The following is a 16,180-nucleotide window of genomic DNA, read 5'->3' as shown; positions in this document are numbered from 1 at the left end:
CCGTTTGTGTGTGCGTGTGTGTTTGCTCTGTCTTGCCCAGCCTAGACTTCTCTCCCTATCTCACTGTCTTCACCTTTCCTTAAACTGACGGCACGAACAACAACAGTTGAGAAATCACCCTCGTCAGCAGGAAGCTGGCAGGTGCGTTAACTCCCCTAGTACCAAATTAGGATGTGCAAGATTGCAGAAACGCCTCGGCTCTCATATCTCCCTTTTTAATCACTAACATTTAGACGAGTCTGGATGGAAACGCACATTAGGCTTTAGCCAAGGATTTTCTTTGGATGCCGAGCCAGGTCTCAGATCGCACTCAGCCCTCCAAAATCTAAGTGGGATCTTTGCCTTCTAGCCTGAGAGAAAGATCTTAGGTCAGGCTTCAACTTGGGTGTTGTAAAACTACTCATTTATTCAAATGTTACTGCCCAAAAAGAAGTTGGGCTGTGTTAAAGTGCATGTTAAAAATCATTCCAATCTGACCTCTTAGGATTAAATACAGGGAAAATGAGTTTAAAGGTTTGTTCATTCACATATCTAAAATGATATTGTGTGGGCCAGTCACAGCTCTGCTCTTAGACAGTGGCGATCTGAGTAGTTTTTCTTTTATAATTAATTTTGTTCTTAGTTTTTAGAAAATAAATGTCTTATTATAATAATGCTTATGCTTAATCCTTATGTTGCTGCACTTTGGCTCGCAGAATTTGATGGTTGTTATGAACACCGTCATCAAAAACGCATTTTGTTGAGATTGTGGATTATGGAAAAGTGACACTAGGGGGTGCTCTAGGTTTGTCAAGCCAACTGTTGAGGCTTCACGCTGCTTACAGTTGGAGCTGTATGTTCAGAATGTTGGTGTGCATGCAGATGTGAAAGGACTGGCTGTCCAGTCCTGTCACACCACATCCTTCCACAAGACATATTTATGATTAACCCTGTGTCCCTGTGTATGTCCGCGAACGGTCAGAGGTTAAGCTTCTAAGTTACAAATTATTGTGTGAGAAAAGAGTTAATAGATGACGGCTTTTCCAGGAGTTGGTCCGCAGCTTCATATTTAGTTACCTAATACCACTGAATATGAATAAAACTTGCTGAGTGGACAAAGAGTGAGTGCTCTAATTGGGTATTTGAAAGATATACTGTTAGTCTTGTTTATGCATTTTCCGAATTGGAAGGACTCGCTAATTCTGTCCTTAATTATGTACTTTTTGCCCTTTCTTTTTTTTTGTGCACATACACTCACGCACTAATTCACGACGTTTGAGATGTGTCTTCTCAGTTTCAGTACAGTGAAGTACTAAAACAAGTAAGTGTGTGTGTGTGTGTGTGTATCTCTTCAAACCTATAAACTCAGTAATTCAATCATGCGGCCTTTAGGGGAAATGCTCTATGATTAAGCTGTCCTTATAGAAGCACAACATTGCGGCCCCATTGTTTCAACGCAGTATTTCTTTTTGCGTATTTTTCCAGCTTTGTGGCATCTCGTGCACTGTCTTTCATTTGTACTGACACAGTATGAACCCTTTCATTGACCTCCAGCTCTATTGTTGTGGGACTCACTTGTCTGTGGCTGAAAAAAATATAATCCTGGCATGATTGTAAATTAGATACATATTTTTTGAAAGACATAGCTACAATATGGAAACTTATTAAAATCAGTTTCTGCAGTGTTTCGAGGTTTTGGTTAACTGCATTTGAATGTTTGCCTGTGTTTGTGGCCAGACAGTGTGGCTAAAGGATACAGCACCCTGGGCAAAATGTTTGTGTCACACTCTTTAAGTTTGCGCTGCTTCAAGAAGCACAAAAAAAAAAGAAGATTTTTAGCATGTGTTTGTCTTACATTGTTGAAGCCATTTCCCCAATACAATTTATTCCACTATAAATCATTTGTCTTGTTTGCCATGGTTTTGCTTTTGTGACGAAACACTGGAAAAAATTCCAGAACCAGAAATGAATGAAAATGTCTCATGTGTGTTTCAGATTTTGATTTGTATTGTTAATGTGTTTATTTTCTGCTTTTATGCAGATCCTTAAAAAACACTCTATACATGCAGAAGTTTTATAGTATTTAAACACAACCTCATTTTTTTTACTTGATAATTTCCTACCTCTCACTGTCAGATGAGAAATTGTTTAATCATTGAAAAAGCCATCCCAGGCCCTCCAGATGTGTGGCGACGAGAAAGCGTTAGGAGCGACAGCACTGATGTTCAAGCTCCAGATGAGAGAGACAAGTAATCCTAAACATGGATGTGGAGAAAAACGGCATGCATCTGTTCATTGTCATCTTGTAGGGATGTTGACTGATGATGCACCTGATCCTCTCCTCTCCTCTTCCAGTTACTTTCAGACTCCGACAGACCTCCCCACCCCTACGCTGAAAACGGGGGAAAATCACAGAAATACACAGCCAGATTATTCACGGTACGCCATTATTGAATATGTGACTAACACACTGAGAATCGCTCTGGTAAATCAGATTAAAAAATGAATTATTTATAAGGACATGGAAAGCCGGTCCGACAGGGTGCAGAGACTGGAAGAATACACCAACAATATATCCCAAATAACATTACAACTTTGATCATGACACATACTGTAGTTATTCATTTTTATAATGTTCACAAATGTTCCCCTTTTATTCTGATATTGAAATATAGCTCATGGTAAAATTACATGGTAAAAGTGGTTTATTATTTTTGTTCGAATAATATTACCTCTGCTTTCACCGCCTCACCCACACGCGCGGTCTAAAAGACAGTTTGATATATTTTCACGGATGCTATAAAGCCAGATATCAAATCAGTTAAAACCCACTTTTGTTGCTATTTTCGTGTCACCTCTCTCTGGTGCATGAATCGTATAGTGCATCACACTATGATACACATATAGGGAAAGACTGAATCCCTTATTGATAACTCGCAAAACATCAGGCGGGTTGTTTTTCTACTTTACGGTTTCATTGTTTCGTACACTAAATCAAAGCTCTGTTGTTAAGGATGTAAATTTATAAGGTAGGATTTTTGATGATCTGACAAAATTTTAAGAAGAAACAAACAGTGTGACAAAGAGACGAAGATGAAGCTTTTTCTGTGTTAAAGTGTCAGAGCTATTTTAAGAGGAATACAGTGCAGTGTTATTTTTTTGTAACTTCCCTAATACACAGGCCAGGGTGGATGTGGTTTTTAGCACCTTGCTTCATGTGCTTTAAACAGCTCGTCTCTCTTTGGAGTTCTTTTCATTTTTAATTAATCTAAAAGCCTTCTTGTTGTTCCTCTCCAGGAGTTTGAATTTCTGTTGGAAGTGTCTGCTGGTTGTTTCAATTTCGCTCACCCCTTAAACCACCTTCTGTGGCTGAGTGAGCGCTTACACCGTCACCAGGAGAGACGCTTCACCCTTTTCCTGTCCGTGTTTTTCCCCAAACAGTTTTGGCTTCAGTGGTAGATTCGGTCGGTGTTTCCATCTCAGTCTCTCTGTTGCTCTCTTTCTGTGCTTTGACAAGCAGCCAATGTGCTGACACCGGGAAGCGTTTAAGCGTGCAGCGATGTGCCAGAGTCGTCCTTGTCTAAGTGATTACTCTTTTATCTGATCCTTAGCTCTGATGTTACGGTCAAATATTTTTCCACTCACTTAGCTCTTTTTTTCCTTTTCTCTCTCGATCCCATTTTCTTTATTCCTCCTCCTACAACTCCAAGTCGCACATACTGTATACATATACATATACACCTGGACTCCAGTGGCAGGTGTGGTGCTTGAGTCCCGCAGGCTGCCACAGGTGAATGTGGGTGAAGAAGGTTATGTCAACACCTCTAGCCCCCTTGACACCCGTCTCTCCACTCTCTTATGGGTCAAACCACACATTTGGCAGGAGGCAGGGGATTGCCAGGGAGTTTCCACTTTGAACAGAGATGAGGTATAGAAATAATTCACATCTGGAAATAACCCTCTCCTCTGTTTCCTTAAGACTTCGCCACTTCCCTTTTGCCTTTTTGACCTTTTCTAGCTAACATAGGTGTCAGTAGTTTCACATTTACTACTCCCTGAGATCATCATCTCCACATTGCGGGAATTTAAGAGTTGACATGCTAATTTTTTCCTTTTGCTTCAACCTAGCATTAAACAGTGACTGTTAATAGAATAGTGACACCATCAATGTTTGGATTTCTTGTTTAGAAGTTTTTTTTATTTTATTTTTTAACCTATGCAGGTTTATCTGCCACCAGCTACCAAACCAAAACAGGAAGACAACAGCACTGATTTATGTTTTTACATTGCTCATGTAAAAAGACAATGAGACGGCACAATGAAACTTTACCTGAGCAAAGGAGAACACTCGTTATCAGAGGAAGGCAAAACAGGATGAAGAGGGAAGTGGATAGAAGCAAAACATAAAACAACAGAAGCTTCGGATTTAAACGAGATATTCATATCAGTAAGTAACATAACCTTCCTTTTTATTCTAATACAACATCAGTGCTTTAAAATTGGCATTAAAAAAAATCTAGTTATTTATCCTACTGTGATCACAGATTTCTTTATTTTATAAAATGTCTTAATTATTTTTGGAGCTTCCAGTTATTTTCACTAGTTGTGCTACTCTTTTCATTCACTGAACAATCTGGATGTTGTTGGCTTTGAATGGAAATGGATGCCCCCGATGGCATCGGGAGCATGCTGAAAGCCACATGGGTATAATGTTTGCAACAAAGCTCAAAGCTAATATTCATATCCATAGGTGTGTGATAAGAGTGGGAGGAAGAGGGGAAAGATGGGAAGGATGAAGGAGTAGTCGCATCAGCAGAAAGTTGTTGTTCTGTGGCCCGGAGACTCTATTTAAAGTGGGGTCTAGGGGTAGCGGGTGCTAAGGAGGGGGAAATTTGGAGATAGTCTTGGAGTGTGGAGTGGTCCGCAGCCTGGAGAAAGGTAGGTGGGATGAAGGAGAGAGTATGGGTGGTGGGAAGTTAGGAGAACCCTGGGCCGAACCCCTCTTTTGTTTTGAGTTCAGATTGAGGTTGGAGTGTTTGTGTGCATTTGGTGACGATCTACGAGGGTACCTTGCTGCGTGGGCGCGAAATGTGTGTGAGTATGCCCTCGCTTGTGTGTCTGTGTGTGTCTGAGGTATTAATCTTCTTTGTCAGTGGAGCCCAGATGCAGGGCCCTTCTAGCAGCACAAGCCCGGACTCAGCAGTCTGCACTGGGCTCTGGGAAGTAGGCATGGGGTGTAAGGCGGGGGGGATGGGGGGAAGGATGTGGATGCTGCTGGCTGTGTTACTAGAGTGGGTTGCTCTGATGAAGAGGGCAAAGGGGACAACACACAGCAGATTAGCTAATGATATTAGCCAGAGTAGACCCTCAGGTAAAACCCAGTGGTCGCAATTAGTGAAGTCTCTCCAAGGTTGCCCTGTGGCCCCTTACACACACCTATACACACACACAGACACACACACACGCGAGTGATCACTTGCATTAAATACTGACGCAACTCTTGCTCCACATTAGATTATAAACCCCTATTCCCTCTATCATATTCCGTTGCACCTCCGCAATCTACCCTTTAGCCCGCTCCATCTTCTCTCCATTAACATCACTCATGAGCCCCCTTCACTGTTTGCCCACTGTGAGAACAGACGAACTAACATGTTTGCTCTGCAGGAAACGAACGCTCACAATCACTCAATGGGAGCGAAACTGGGACTGCGAGCGAGCCGACTGACTCTGTTCACGAGTATGCTGATACGCACAGTTGCTCAAACAAACGCACACATGCACTACTACTACCACACACACACACACACACACACATACAGGCTAAAAAACCTCAAAGCAGGGGGTATGGAGATTGACGTAACAAGCTGATAAACCTCTTTCTCCCGTTAAGTTGCCAGGACAGCACTGAGAGCAAAGGTGTTGGTATCTGTTGGTGATGAAAGATATTAATGTACTAACAAAACAAAGTTGATTTCATCCATAGGGAATGCTGAGAACAACACATACTGATGATCATGCTTGTGATCAATCACAAACTCATTTAAAAAAATAACTCAATGGATTCAACTTACTACACCGAGAAGTAGATCAGCTTTAAGCCACTAATAAGTAAGGATTGCACGACAGCATATGCAGAGTTCATTTATGAGATCAAGCAGCTGATTAGTCAACTGATAAAACAAATCAAATCAAATTAGATAAATATTCATTACAGCTTCTCAAATGGGAGATTTTGTGGCCTTTTAAAATATTTTTCATTCTTCCACAAAAACAGTACAATTTCAGGTTGCATTAGAAGAGTGGTTCTCAAACTTTTTCCAGTTTTCCTACTCCAAGAAAAATTTCTGCCTGAAGCACCACAATTTTTAATCAATAAAAAGAGGCCAATTTAAATTTTAGTAAAAAGAAAAATGACCAGTTTCTATTTTTTTCTGTTAAAAAGCGAGACCTGCAAAAACACAGCATTAGCTTTTGGGATATCATAGTAGATATTTTCACTTTTACCCCTCAGCCGTGAAAGGCTGATGGGGTACTGTCACCGTGCCGGGTGGGCTAGCAGTGTGGACACCCAACTTTGTGAAAGTGCTAACTTGACAACGAGACTGACTGACTTTTCACTTTCCTCTATTTATAATACTTGTATATATATATGTATTTATATATATATATATATATATATATATATATATATATATATATATATATATATATATATATATATATATATATATATATATATATATATGTACGTATATATGTATATATATATATATATGTGTGTGTGTGTGTGTGTGTGTGTGTGTGTGTGTGTGTGTGTGTGTGTATTATATCATTAGTAATATTTGTGATTATTGTCCAGGTAATTTTCTATTTATTTTGTTATTTTCTGTAGCCATTGACATTCATTAAATGTACAGGGTGGGCCATTTATATGGATACACCGTAATAACATGGGAATGGTTGGTGATATTAAAGTCCTGTTTGTGGCACATTAGTATATGTGAGGGGGCAAACTCCTCAAGATGGGTGGTGACCATGGTGGCCATTTGGAAGTCGGCCATCTTGGATACAACTTTTGTTTTTTCAATAGGAAGAGGGCCATGTGACACATCAAACTTATTGGTAATGTCACAAGAAAAACAATGGTGTGCTTGGTTTCAACGTAACTTTGTTCTTTCATGAGTTATTTACAAGTTTCTCTTTCTTCACAGCCATTGACATGTCGAAGAGGTTAACACGCGAGGAGCAGTTCAAAATTGTGGTCTATTGGTCTGACACTAACCCACATTGGATGGATCCCTCCAAGACCGTTGGAACAACAAAAGTGATGGTTTGGTGTGGTATATGGGGTACAACGATAGTGGGTCAATTCTTCATCAATGGAAACCTCAAGGCCACTGGATATTTGAAATTGCTACATGATGATGTGTTTCCCTCTTCATGCACTGAAGCTGACACGTTCCCTGAGTTTTTCCAGCAAGATGGTGCACCACCACATTATGGGTGCCAGGTCCGAGCATTCCTAGATGAACAGTTTCCTGGAAAGTGGATTGGTCGTCGTGGGCCAGTTGAATGGCCCCCAAGGTCTCCCGATCTGACCCCCTTAGACTTTTATCTTTGGGGTCATCTGAAGGCAATTGTCTATGGTGTGAAGATACGAGATGTGCAGCACCTGAAACTACGGATACTGGATGCCTGTGCTGGCATTTCTCCTGCGGTGTTGCTATCAGTGTGTGAAGAGTGGGAGAATAGGGTTGCATTGACAAGCCAACACAACTGGCAGCACATTGAACACATTTTATAAGTCGTCAGAAACTTGTAAATAACTCATGAAAGAATAAAGTTACGTTGAAACCAAGCACACCATTGTTTTTCTTGTGACATTACCAATAAGTTTGATGTGTCACATGGCCCTCTTCCTATTGAAAAAACAAAAGTTGTATCCAAGATGGCCGACTTCTAAATGGCCACCATGGTCACCACCCATCTTGAGGAGTTTGCCCCCTCACAAATACTAATGTGCCACAGACAGGACTTTAATATCACCAACCATTCCCATGTTATTACGGTGTATCCATATAAATGGCCCACCCTGTACATTCACTGACCACCTTATTCTGAAGGCAGAAGAGGATTTGACCTCTTTCGTCTTCAGAACTGCCTTCATTCTTTGTTACATAGATTTAAACAGATGTTTGAAAACATTTCTCAGATATTTTGATCCATACTGACATTTTAGCATCATATAGTTTTTGGGGATTTGTTGGCTGCATGTTAATGATGTGTGCCTTGTATTTCACCACATACAACAGATGCTCTGTCAGGTTAAGTTCTGGTGACTGTGGAGATCATTTAAGTACATTGCACTCAATGTCATGTTCACTAAACCAGCTTGAGATGATTAGAGCTTTATGACTTGGAGATATCCTTGCATCCAAGTATTGTGGCAGGAATTGAGACCCAAAAGATCAGCTAATTTCTTTTCAATCCTATTTTGTCCAATTTTGGTGAGCCTCAGTTTCTTGTTTTTCGTTGACAGGAGTGGCATCAGTGTGGTCTGTGGTCTTATGGTGCTGTTACCCATCTTCTTGATGGTTTGGCATATTGTGTGTTCATAGATGCTCTTCTGCATACTTTGGTTGTAACGAGTTGTTATTTGAGCTACTTTTGCCTTCCTTATCAGATCTCTAACATCAACAAAGCATTTTTGTCCACAGAAATGATGCTCATTGGATACTTTCTCTCTTTTGGACCATTCTCTGAAAAAATCCCAGTAGATCAGTAGTGTCTAAAATACTCAGACCAGCCTGTCTGTCACCAACAACCATGAACATTCAAAGTCACTTAAATCACCGTTATCCCAATTCTGGTGCTTGGTTCGAACTTCAGGAGGTTCAAAGTCTTGACCATGTTTTTACCATGGCTGATCAGGTATTTGTCTTAATGAACAATTGAACAGGTGTATGCAATAAAATGTATTATTATTTAATACATTCATTTATTTAATGCCTTATTTATTAAGAGTCAAGTTCAGCATTATTGTAACTGAATTGTAATTACTGAATTTAGTACAGTAACAACGTCCCGTTACTGCACTACTGAAAGATTTAATGTGATTATAGTAAGATGTTACTTTGGAATATGTTACACCCCACACTGCCTGCATGCGACCGCAAAGTTCATCCCTGGTAGCCACTGTTGATTGACTAACCACTCTGATTGGCTGACTCTTGCAAACAAAAACTGTAAACAGAACGTAATAATAATAATGGATTGCATTTATATAGCGCTTTTCGAGAACCTCAAACTGTACAATATCATTATTCATTCACTCTCACACCACGTAGGTGGTGCTGCTGTGCTCACAGGCAGAGTTGTACGCAAAGGTTGATCAAACACAGGGAAAAGAGAAGAAAAAACTTTGGCCATGCTTAATATGGGCATCATACAGTATATATAATCGATAGAATAAGTAGAACCAGGGCAGGTGATAGGCAGGTGGGGCCAAGGCTCAAAAGACAAAGTCTAGGGATTCAGCTTTAATTTTCATTCTTGCTGTTTTTATTTTGTTGGATTTTTTTTCTAAGACTTTTTATTAAATGTCTTTTTCTTCCCTACCTGTCCTGACTACATTACTGCTTCTAAAACATCCTGTTTAAAACTTTCTGGTGCCATCCAACAACTTCTTCCCCTCACACAGCGTCAGAATAAATACACACAATGATGATGTCTTCATATACCTCGATGTAAAACCACAATCAGTGTGAAACCTGCCAATGCACAGCAGCACTTTAGATTTCTTTTGACTGACATGATGAGCTGCTTGTCATCTTTCTTTTCAGCTGAGCAGATCTTCTCTTGCAGTTTATCATATCTGAAATAAATCTTTCCTCAAATTGACAAACACACTGCTCTTGCGCAGTGGGAAGTGTTACTTTTCCCCCCTCTACATCTCTGTAAAGTGGTGATCACCACTCAGAATTACATACACAACCTGGCTTTCCTGTGACAAAGTGATGAATTGTAAGAGCTTAGAAAACATCTCTTTTGCCCTGACTCTTTCTGTCTCTCGCGTTTTTCTGTTGTCCCTTGCTGGTATTTTTCTCACAGCGTCTTAATTTTCTCTCATTTGTCTGTCTGTCTTTTTTACAGAGAAAGACAAACTGTCCTGCGAAAGGGGTAACCTTATTTTCACTTTAATAATAAGGTTAAATTACTGGTCTTTACAGTGTGTACGCGTGTGTAAATGTGTGCTTTTACTGCTTCCCTTGGCTTGTCAGCTGTGTCTCTATTTTTTATATGACCTTCTTTCTTATAATGCCACTTATCTTATCCAAAAGACCATCAGGCTGGGCGATTAATTAAGGTGCTGTATCCCTCCAAGTGATGGCTTCCTCTTCCTTCTTCTCTTGCTTCTGTCCCTCCCTCACTTGCTCCGTCTGCAGGAGATTAAACCGAGACCAGCTCTACTTTTCTTTCTCCTTCTGTCCATCATAGTGAAAAATTACCTTTTAGTCTTCTCCTTAATCGCGCTGGCCGCAGAGCAATCAGACAGGAAATAATGGCTCGGCGTCTGGCTGTGCAGGCCCTCGACTACAATGCTTCAAGACTGGACTGAGGTGAGAATGGGGAAACCTCATATTAATGACTCCTTGTAAGTGTCATCTTTCTAGAAATACAGATAGTGTAAAACTATCGTGCTGTCAAACCTTGGTGGAAATACATTTATAAATGTTGGACTGCTTCTCAGAGCACTCTCTCGAGTCAATTTTCTTCTGCTTTTACCCTCCAGATCTACATCCCACCTTCCTCATTTGTCATTTATTCTCTTCTCTGAGAGCATTTGTCCAGAGTTTGTATGACTTAAAAGAGAATTGAAAATTTGGACCCGCTCTGAGCTCAAAGCTAAAAGCAATATTTATTTTTTAAAGTTCTGATCTCCGCAAAAAAACTTCAAACTACAAGCAAGATGTTTCCTTTCTCATTCGCTAAAAACTTCTTCCTTCTTCATCAGGAGCCATTTCTGCTGCCCGATCATCTCTACTTTTTCTTCTCGGCTCTTTCAGTTTGATTCAGTGTGAATTAATTGTTCCTCATATGGGAGACGGCACACGATTAGTCTCAATCCTGATAATGGCGTGTGGCTTGGCCGCGGGGAATACACTGCCAATTTGCTCACAGCGCATCTGCCAAATGATTGGTGTTTACACGCCACATCCCCCGAGGAGTGTTTGTCACAACGCCACTTCTTACATCTCAATAACGCACACACTCCCGAGGCAGATGTCATGAAAGACGCACACCAGCTCACTTGCATCTGCACTGACACAATCTCAAGCAGGTAACACGTGCTGGACTGCATTTATTGCACTGACTTTTGGGCTTATACATATTTTTTCCCCTAATTTTCTTAATTCGTACATGACACAATCCTCTCTCTCGAACAGTTTAACTCCACACCCCCACCTGCCTGCTCGCCTAAACCTTTCCTCCTTCCTTCATATCTCCTCCCTAACACAGTGCTTCTTCTCTGCTGTCCCATTAATCACCCCTCTCTAATTAACAGGCCCACTGTTCCCAGTCTTCCCACTGCTCCCACTCCACACCTGGCCCAGCCCTGCTGCCCAGCAGGCATGCAGCTCACGCCAACCCTCAAACGCATATATGCACACGGTACAAACTGGAGCGCAGCTGGCAACTGACCACCACTGAATTGGGCTTTAGTAAGCAAAATTGGTGTATAATACAATAAGAATTGAATAATGCTGGTTAACATTAAAGTTTTGTTTTAAATATTGTTGTAAAATGTAAAAGATGAGGTAAAATTCCTTTGCTGGACACTTTCTACCCGTTGCCTGCTTGTCTTTCTCGCCCATTCATTCATGATGTTATCAGTCCTATCTTCCTTATAATAACTCAGCTGTTCACCCCTTTCCTCACCTCCTCCCCTTTCATTTTTACAACAGACCTCACACACACCGTCTTTGACTCACATCCGATTTCCTCCTCCTTTCCCACCTTCTCCCTGTCCGCCCCCTGTTAGCCAGGGTGGCCCGGCATTGCAGTAATGCCATCTGCCAGCGCAGCATGCCCACAGCCACGTGTCCATGCACACTTGCCCACAGACTTACACGAACACACGCACACAAATACAAGCTTGGCAAGGACACCTTCCAGCGCAGGATACACCAGTATCCACGCTTCCGCCACCATATCACCATAGTCCCACGCATTGTGTAACACACACACACGCGCACACTAGCACAGCTCTGTTGAGTCACACGCTTCATCCGTCTCCCAACAGGGGGAGCCGGGGAGCATCTGCTGGAGCTAAGACGGGAGTCAGACCGGCTGCACTTACAGTAAGAGAGCAGATCATTGCAGCAGGCACATAGTGCCTAATCATAGACAAACAGAAGAGAGATGACCACATGGGTGTGTGTTCCACACCGACTACAAATGAAGTAAAATAAAGGAACGCAAACTAGCAATTACATGCAAATGCACATTTTTGAGGTAGCAGTCTATGGGAAATTTTTGCGGCCTCCTAAAACATTACATTACCGTGTGCTGCAAAAGTGCTTCAGATGTTTGGTAGCTTAAAAAAAAGGTACATAGATAGAGAAATATGAGGGCAAAAACAGTGTTGTCATACTTGGGAATGTGTGGATAGAGACAAATATGCTTTCATTTCACATGATTAAGTCTAGCTAGAAAGAAGTTTGTTATTGTTGTTTGACGAGTTTTTTTTTTTTTTTTTGTATTTATATGTGTGCTCACAAATATAAATGGGTGAAGATATGTCATGTCATAGCATGACAATGAAAAGCACCGTGCAAAAAGACACGTAAGGAAGTATTGCTACATGTTTCCCCTCTGATTATTTATTTAATTCAATAATTTATTTAAATCTTCTCTTGTTGACATTGAACAAGACAGAAGCAGAATTCACGGGAAACGCAGCAATTAGCAAATGAGCTCTAGGATGTGTTGCTGCTCGAGCTGCGTTTTGGTGCCGCATCGGGCTGCTGGGGGTGGCGGAATGAGTGTGTGCGCGTCTCGGGGGGGTGAGGGTGGTATAGTGTGTACTTACAGTGTGTGTGAGTGTGGTGCGCTCCCAGGTGCGAGTGGGGGTCTGTGGCAGTATATTTATTAGCGGCTGTCAGGGAGGTGACACTTTGATGAATGGTGCAGAGTAATCAGGGCTGGGCTGTGACAGGCTGCACTCACAGCCTTCTACCTGCCAAACAACCCAATCACATGCGCTCATATGCACACTTGCATGCGCTTACCCCCCAAAAACACACACACACACACACACACACACACACACACACACACACACACACACACACACACACACACACACACACACACATATATATCCAAATGCATTTAATTCAGCACACAAATGTTGCTGTATATGCACGTGTTCAAACACAACCTTCCGTAAATATCCCCTCGCCGCCACCAGATGAACTAAGTCATCAGCGTCCCCTCATCGGCTGCTCTTTTAACAGCTCTTGCTCAGTCCTTTCATGTGACTCTTTCGCATTACAGTCATCTCCGCTGTGACACTGCGGTTTGAAGGAGGACATTTTTCAGGAGATAATTGAAAAGGATAAATTAGGTCGAGATAGTTTGAGTGGAAAAGACAAAGAGACAGAGCAATTTGGGGGGAAAATTTGCAGAGCTTTGTTGTTTTTTAATTGCCGGTGAGAGACAAGGTAGCCTTAATTAGTCCTTGTCTATCTCCTGTTGTACTGGACGGTCATATTTCTGTGACTTTTGGCTAATTAGTCAACTGCTGCAGACGTAACACCTACTTTCCCCCTATAGGATGAGAAATATCCTCCAGTGGTGAGTGGGAGAATTTAGGTTTGGTAAATTACCCAAGTTTTCCATTTTTGTTCAGCAGAACTGCAGTTGTCTTTTTTTTCTTCTTTCATCCGTTCAGTTCTATCTGTGTTCTTCCATCATTTAAAAAATGTCCAAACAACTGAGAAATTAAGCAACTGCTATGTGCTGTCCTTGGAAAGAAACCGCAGCAAATACAACTGAAACACTAAATGGAAATCATTACTTCTCAGCAAGTTTTTAATGCATCCAAACCAGCAAGTAATGAGAGGTTGTAATCAAATAATTTCACTGAGGTTTGGGTTTCCAAACAGTTTTCCACTGATTCTATCGACAAACCACAGTCTGGCCCTAAAGAGAGGAGACCAGAGGTGTGTGTGTGTGTGTGTGTGCGTGTGTGTGTGTGTGTGTGTGTGCGTGTGTGTGTGTGTGTGTGTGTGTGTGTGTGTGTGTGTGTGTGTGTGTGTGGTGGGGAGGAAAGAAGAGAAGAGAGGGAGACAGATGAGAGAATGAAAAGACAAAATGAGAAAAGACAGAGAGAAGAGAAAAAGAGATATGGGATAGAAGAATATATGAGCCAAGAAAGGAGGACTCGTGTACGTTTCTGAGTTTCTCTCTCGCTGTCTTTTAACAAGCTACGGGATGGGAGCCGCTCACACATATACTCACTTCATATGAGTCTGTATGTGCACCTTCTGTAAAACCTCAGAAAGAGGATGATCCTCACTTGATAGCACAGGAGCCGTCCACTCCTACTCCTCCCTTTTTCCTCTCTGTCCCAAAATTGCATTTTGCCACTGCCAATAGGGTGAGATCATTTTACCCCATTTCCAATGCTAGTGTAATTTTCTTGCTAGAACACTGATCAGCATATAAGCATTATTATTTAAACCCATTTATGGATTTAACAAATAGCACGAAATTATATGTTCGGCTGGACATTTTCTGTCTGTGGTTTTAGGCTGAATTGAGAGGTGATTTTGAATATTGCTAAAGAAGAAATATGACCATTTTTAAAGTTATTACAGTTTATATTAGATCATCAACTGCTTCAATGAGTGAATAAACATTTGCACAAAATTAAATGAGCTTACTAATTAATGACAGAATGAATGAATGGACTGAAAGGATTCTCCCTTTCTCTCAGTAGAGGATTCACTGCAAGGTTGAGTGAGCATTGACGGAGTAACACTTATTCTCTCTGTCAACCAATGGAAATCAATTGGGTGGTAATTGCAGTATTTGACCCCTCTCCTGTCTCCACCACATCCCATCTTCTCTCTGTCCATACATCCTCCACACTCTGACCATAACGACGGGTCTGAGACAGTCAATTCATTTTATACACTGGGCATTTCCCCTACCAACTAGATTAATGCGATATATTTAATCGGGCATGATAAAATCTGTGAGGCAAAAAAAAAGACAAACAGGAAAAGGAGGATGAGGGGGAGTGTGGACAAAGTTAACAAATTCGGGGAAAGGGAGTGGTGAATTAAGACTGGGAAGAGTTTACAGAAGCTTCTTATTGCAGTCTGTGTTTTCGTGCGTGCGCTTTCCTTTATGTGTTTAGGTTAGAGATGGCTGGTCAGATGGGTAATGAGTGACCCTTCCTCCCTGGCATGGTTCTGCCGTCACACCAATATTAATCTTCCCACATCACCCCCTCTTCTGAACCGACAGCAAGCCTCTCGGGACTGTGCGCACAGACACACACACAGGCATTGATGCATAAACGAGGTGGCAATGATGAATGGAGATGTTCCTATGATCTGTTTAATAAGTGTTAGGCAGGGCACTCTCAGAGCAATGGGGAAAAAGATGGCTTATATACATATCTGCAAATGGAGCCAAAATCGACTGCATTTTACTACATTTGCAGTGATCACCAACAGAAAGCAGCGCTCATGATGCACAGGGAGTTATTATGTGGAAAGAATTTTGTATTTGTTGCGGCTGACTCAGTCCATTGAGGAAAATATATATTTGATAAATAAACAGTTTCTTTACTTGGGTAATATTTAGGTAATTTTCTTGGGTTTTTTTCTTTTTCTTCATTGTGGTCAAATAGCACCTTTTGTCACATGAAAATATGATTATTGTTGCATTTTGGACTTTGGACGACAGACAGAACAAGAGATTTAAAAACATCACCTTTTTACCATTTCACACGCCGAAACATTAATCAATATTGATGATTAGCAGTTGCATATGTATGTATTAAAGTACTGCATTACTGTGTCAACTAGCATGGATCAACCATGACAAAAATTGGCCCCACCTGTTGAATCTGTGCATGTGTTTGCATGATAGCTGCTGGGAGGGGTTGAAGGTGCCAGAG

The sequence above is a fragment of the Astatotilapia calliptera genome, chromosome 20 (genome assembly GCF_900246225.1).
Source record: "Astatotilapia calliptera chromosome 20, fAstCal1.2, whole genome shotgun sequence".
Classification (NCBI taxonomy): Eukaryota; Metazoa; Chordata; class Actinopteri; order Cichliformes; family Cichlidae; genus Astatotilapia; species Astatotilapia calliptera.
The sequence above is the reverse complement of the archived record's forward strand: the minus strand, read 5'-3'. Positions refer to the sequence as shown.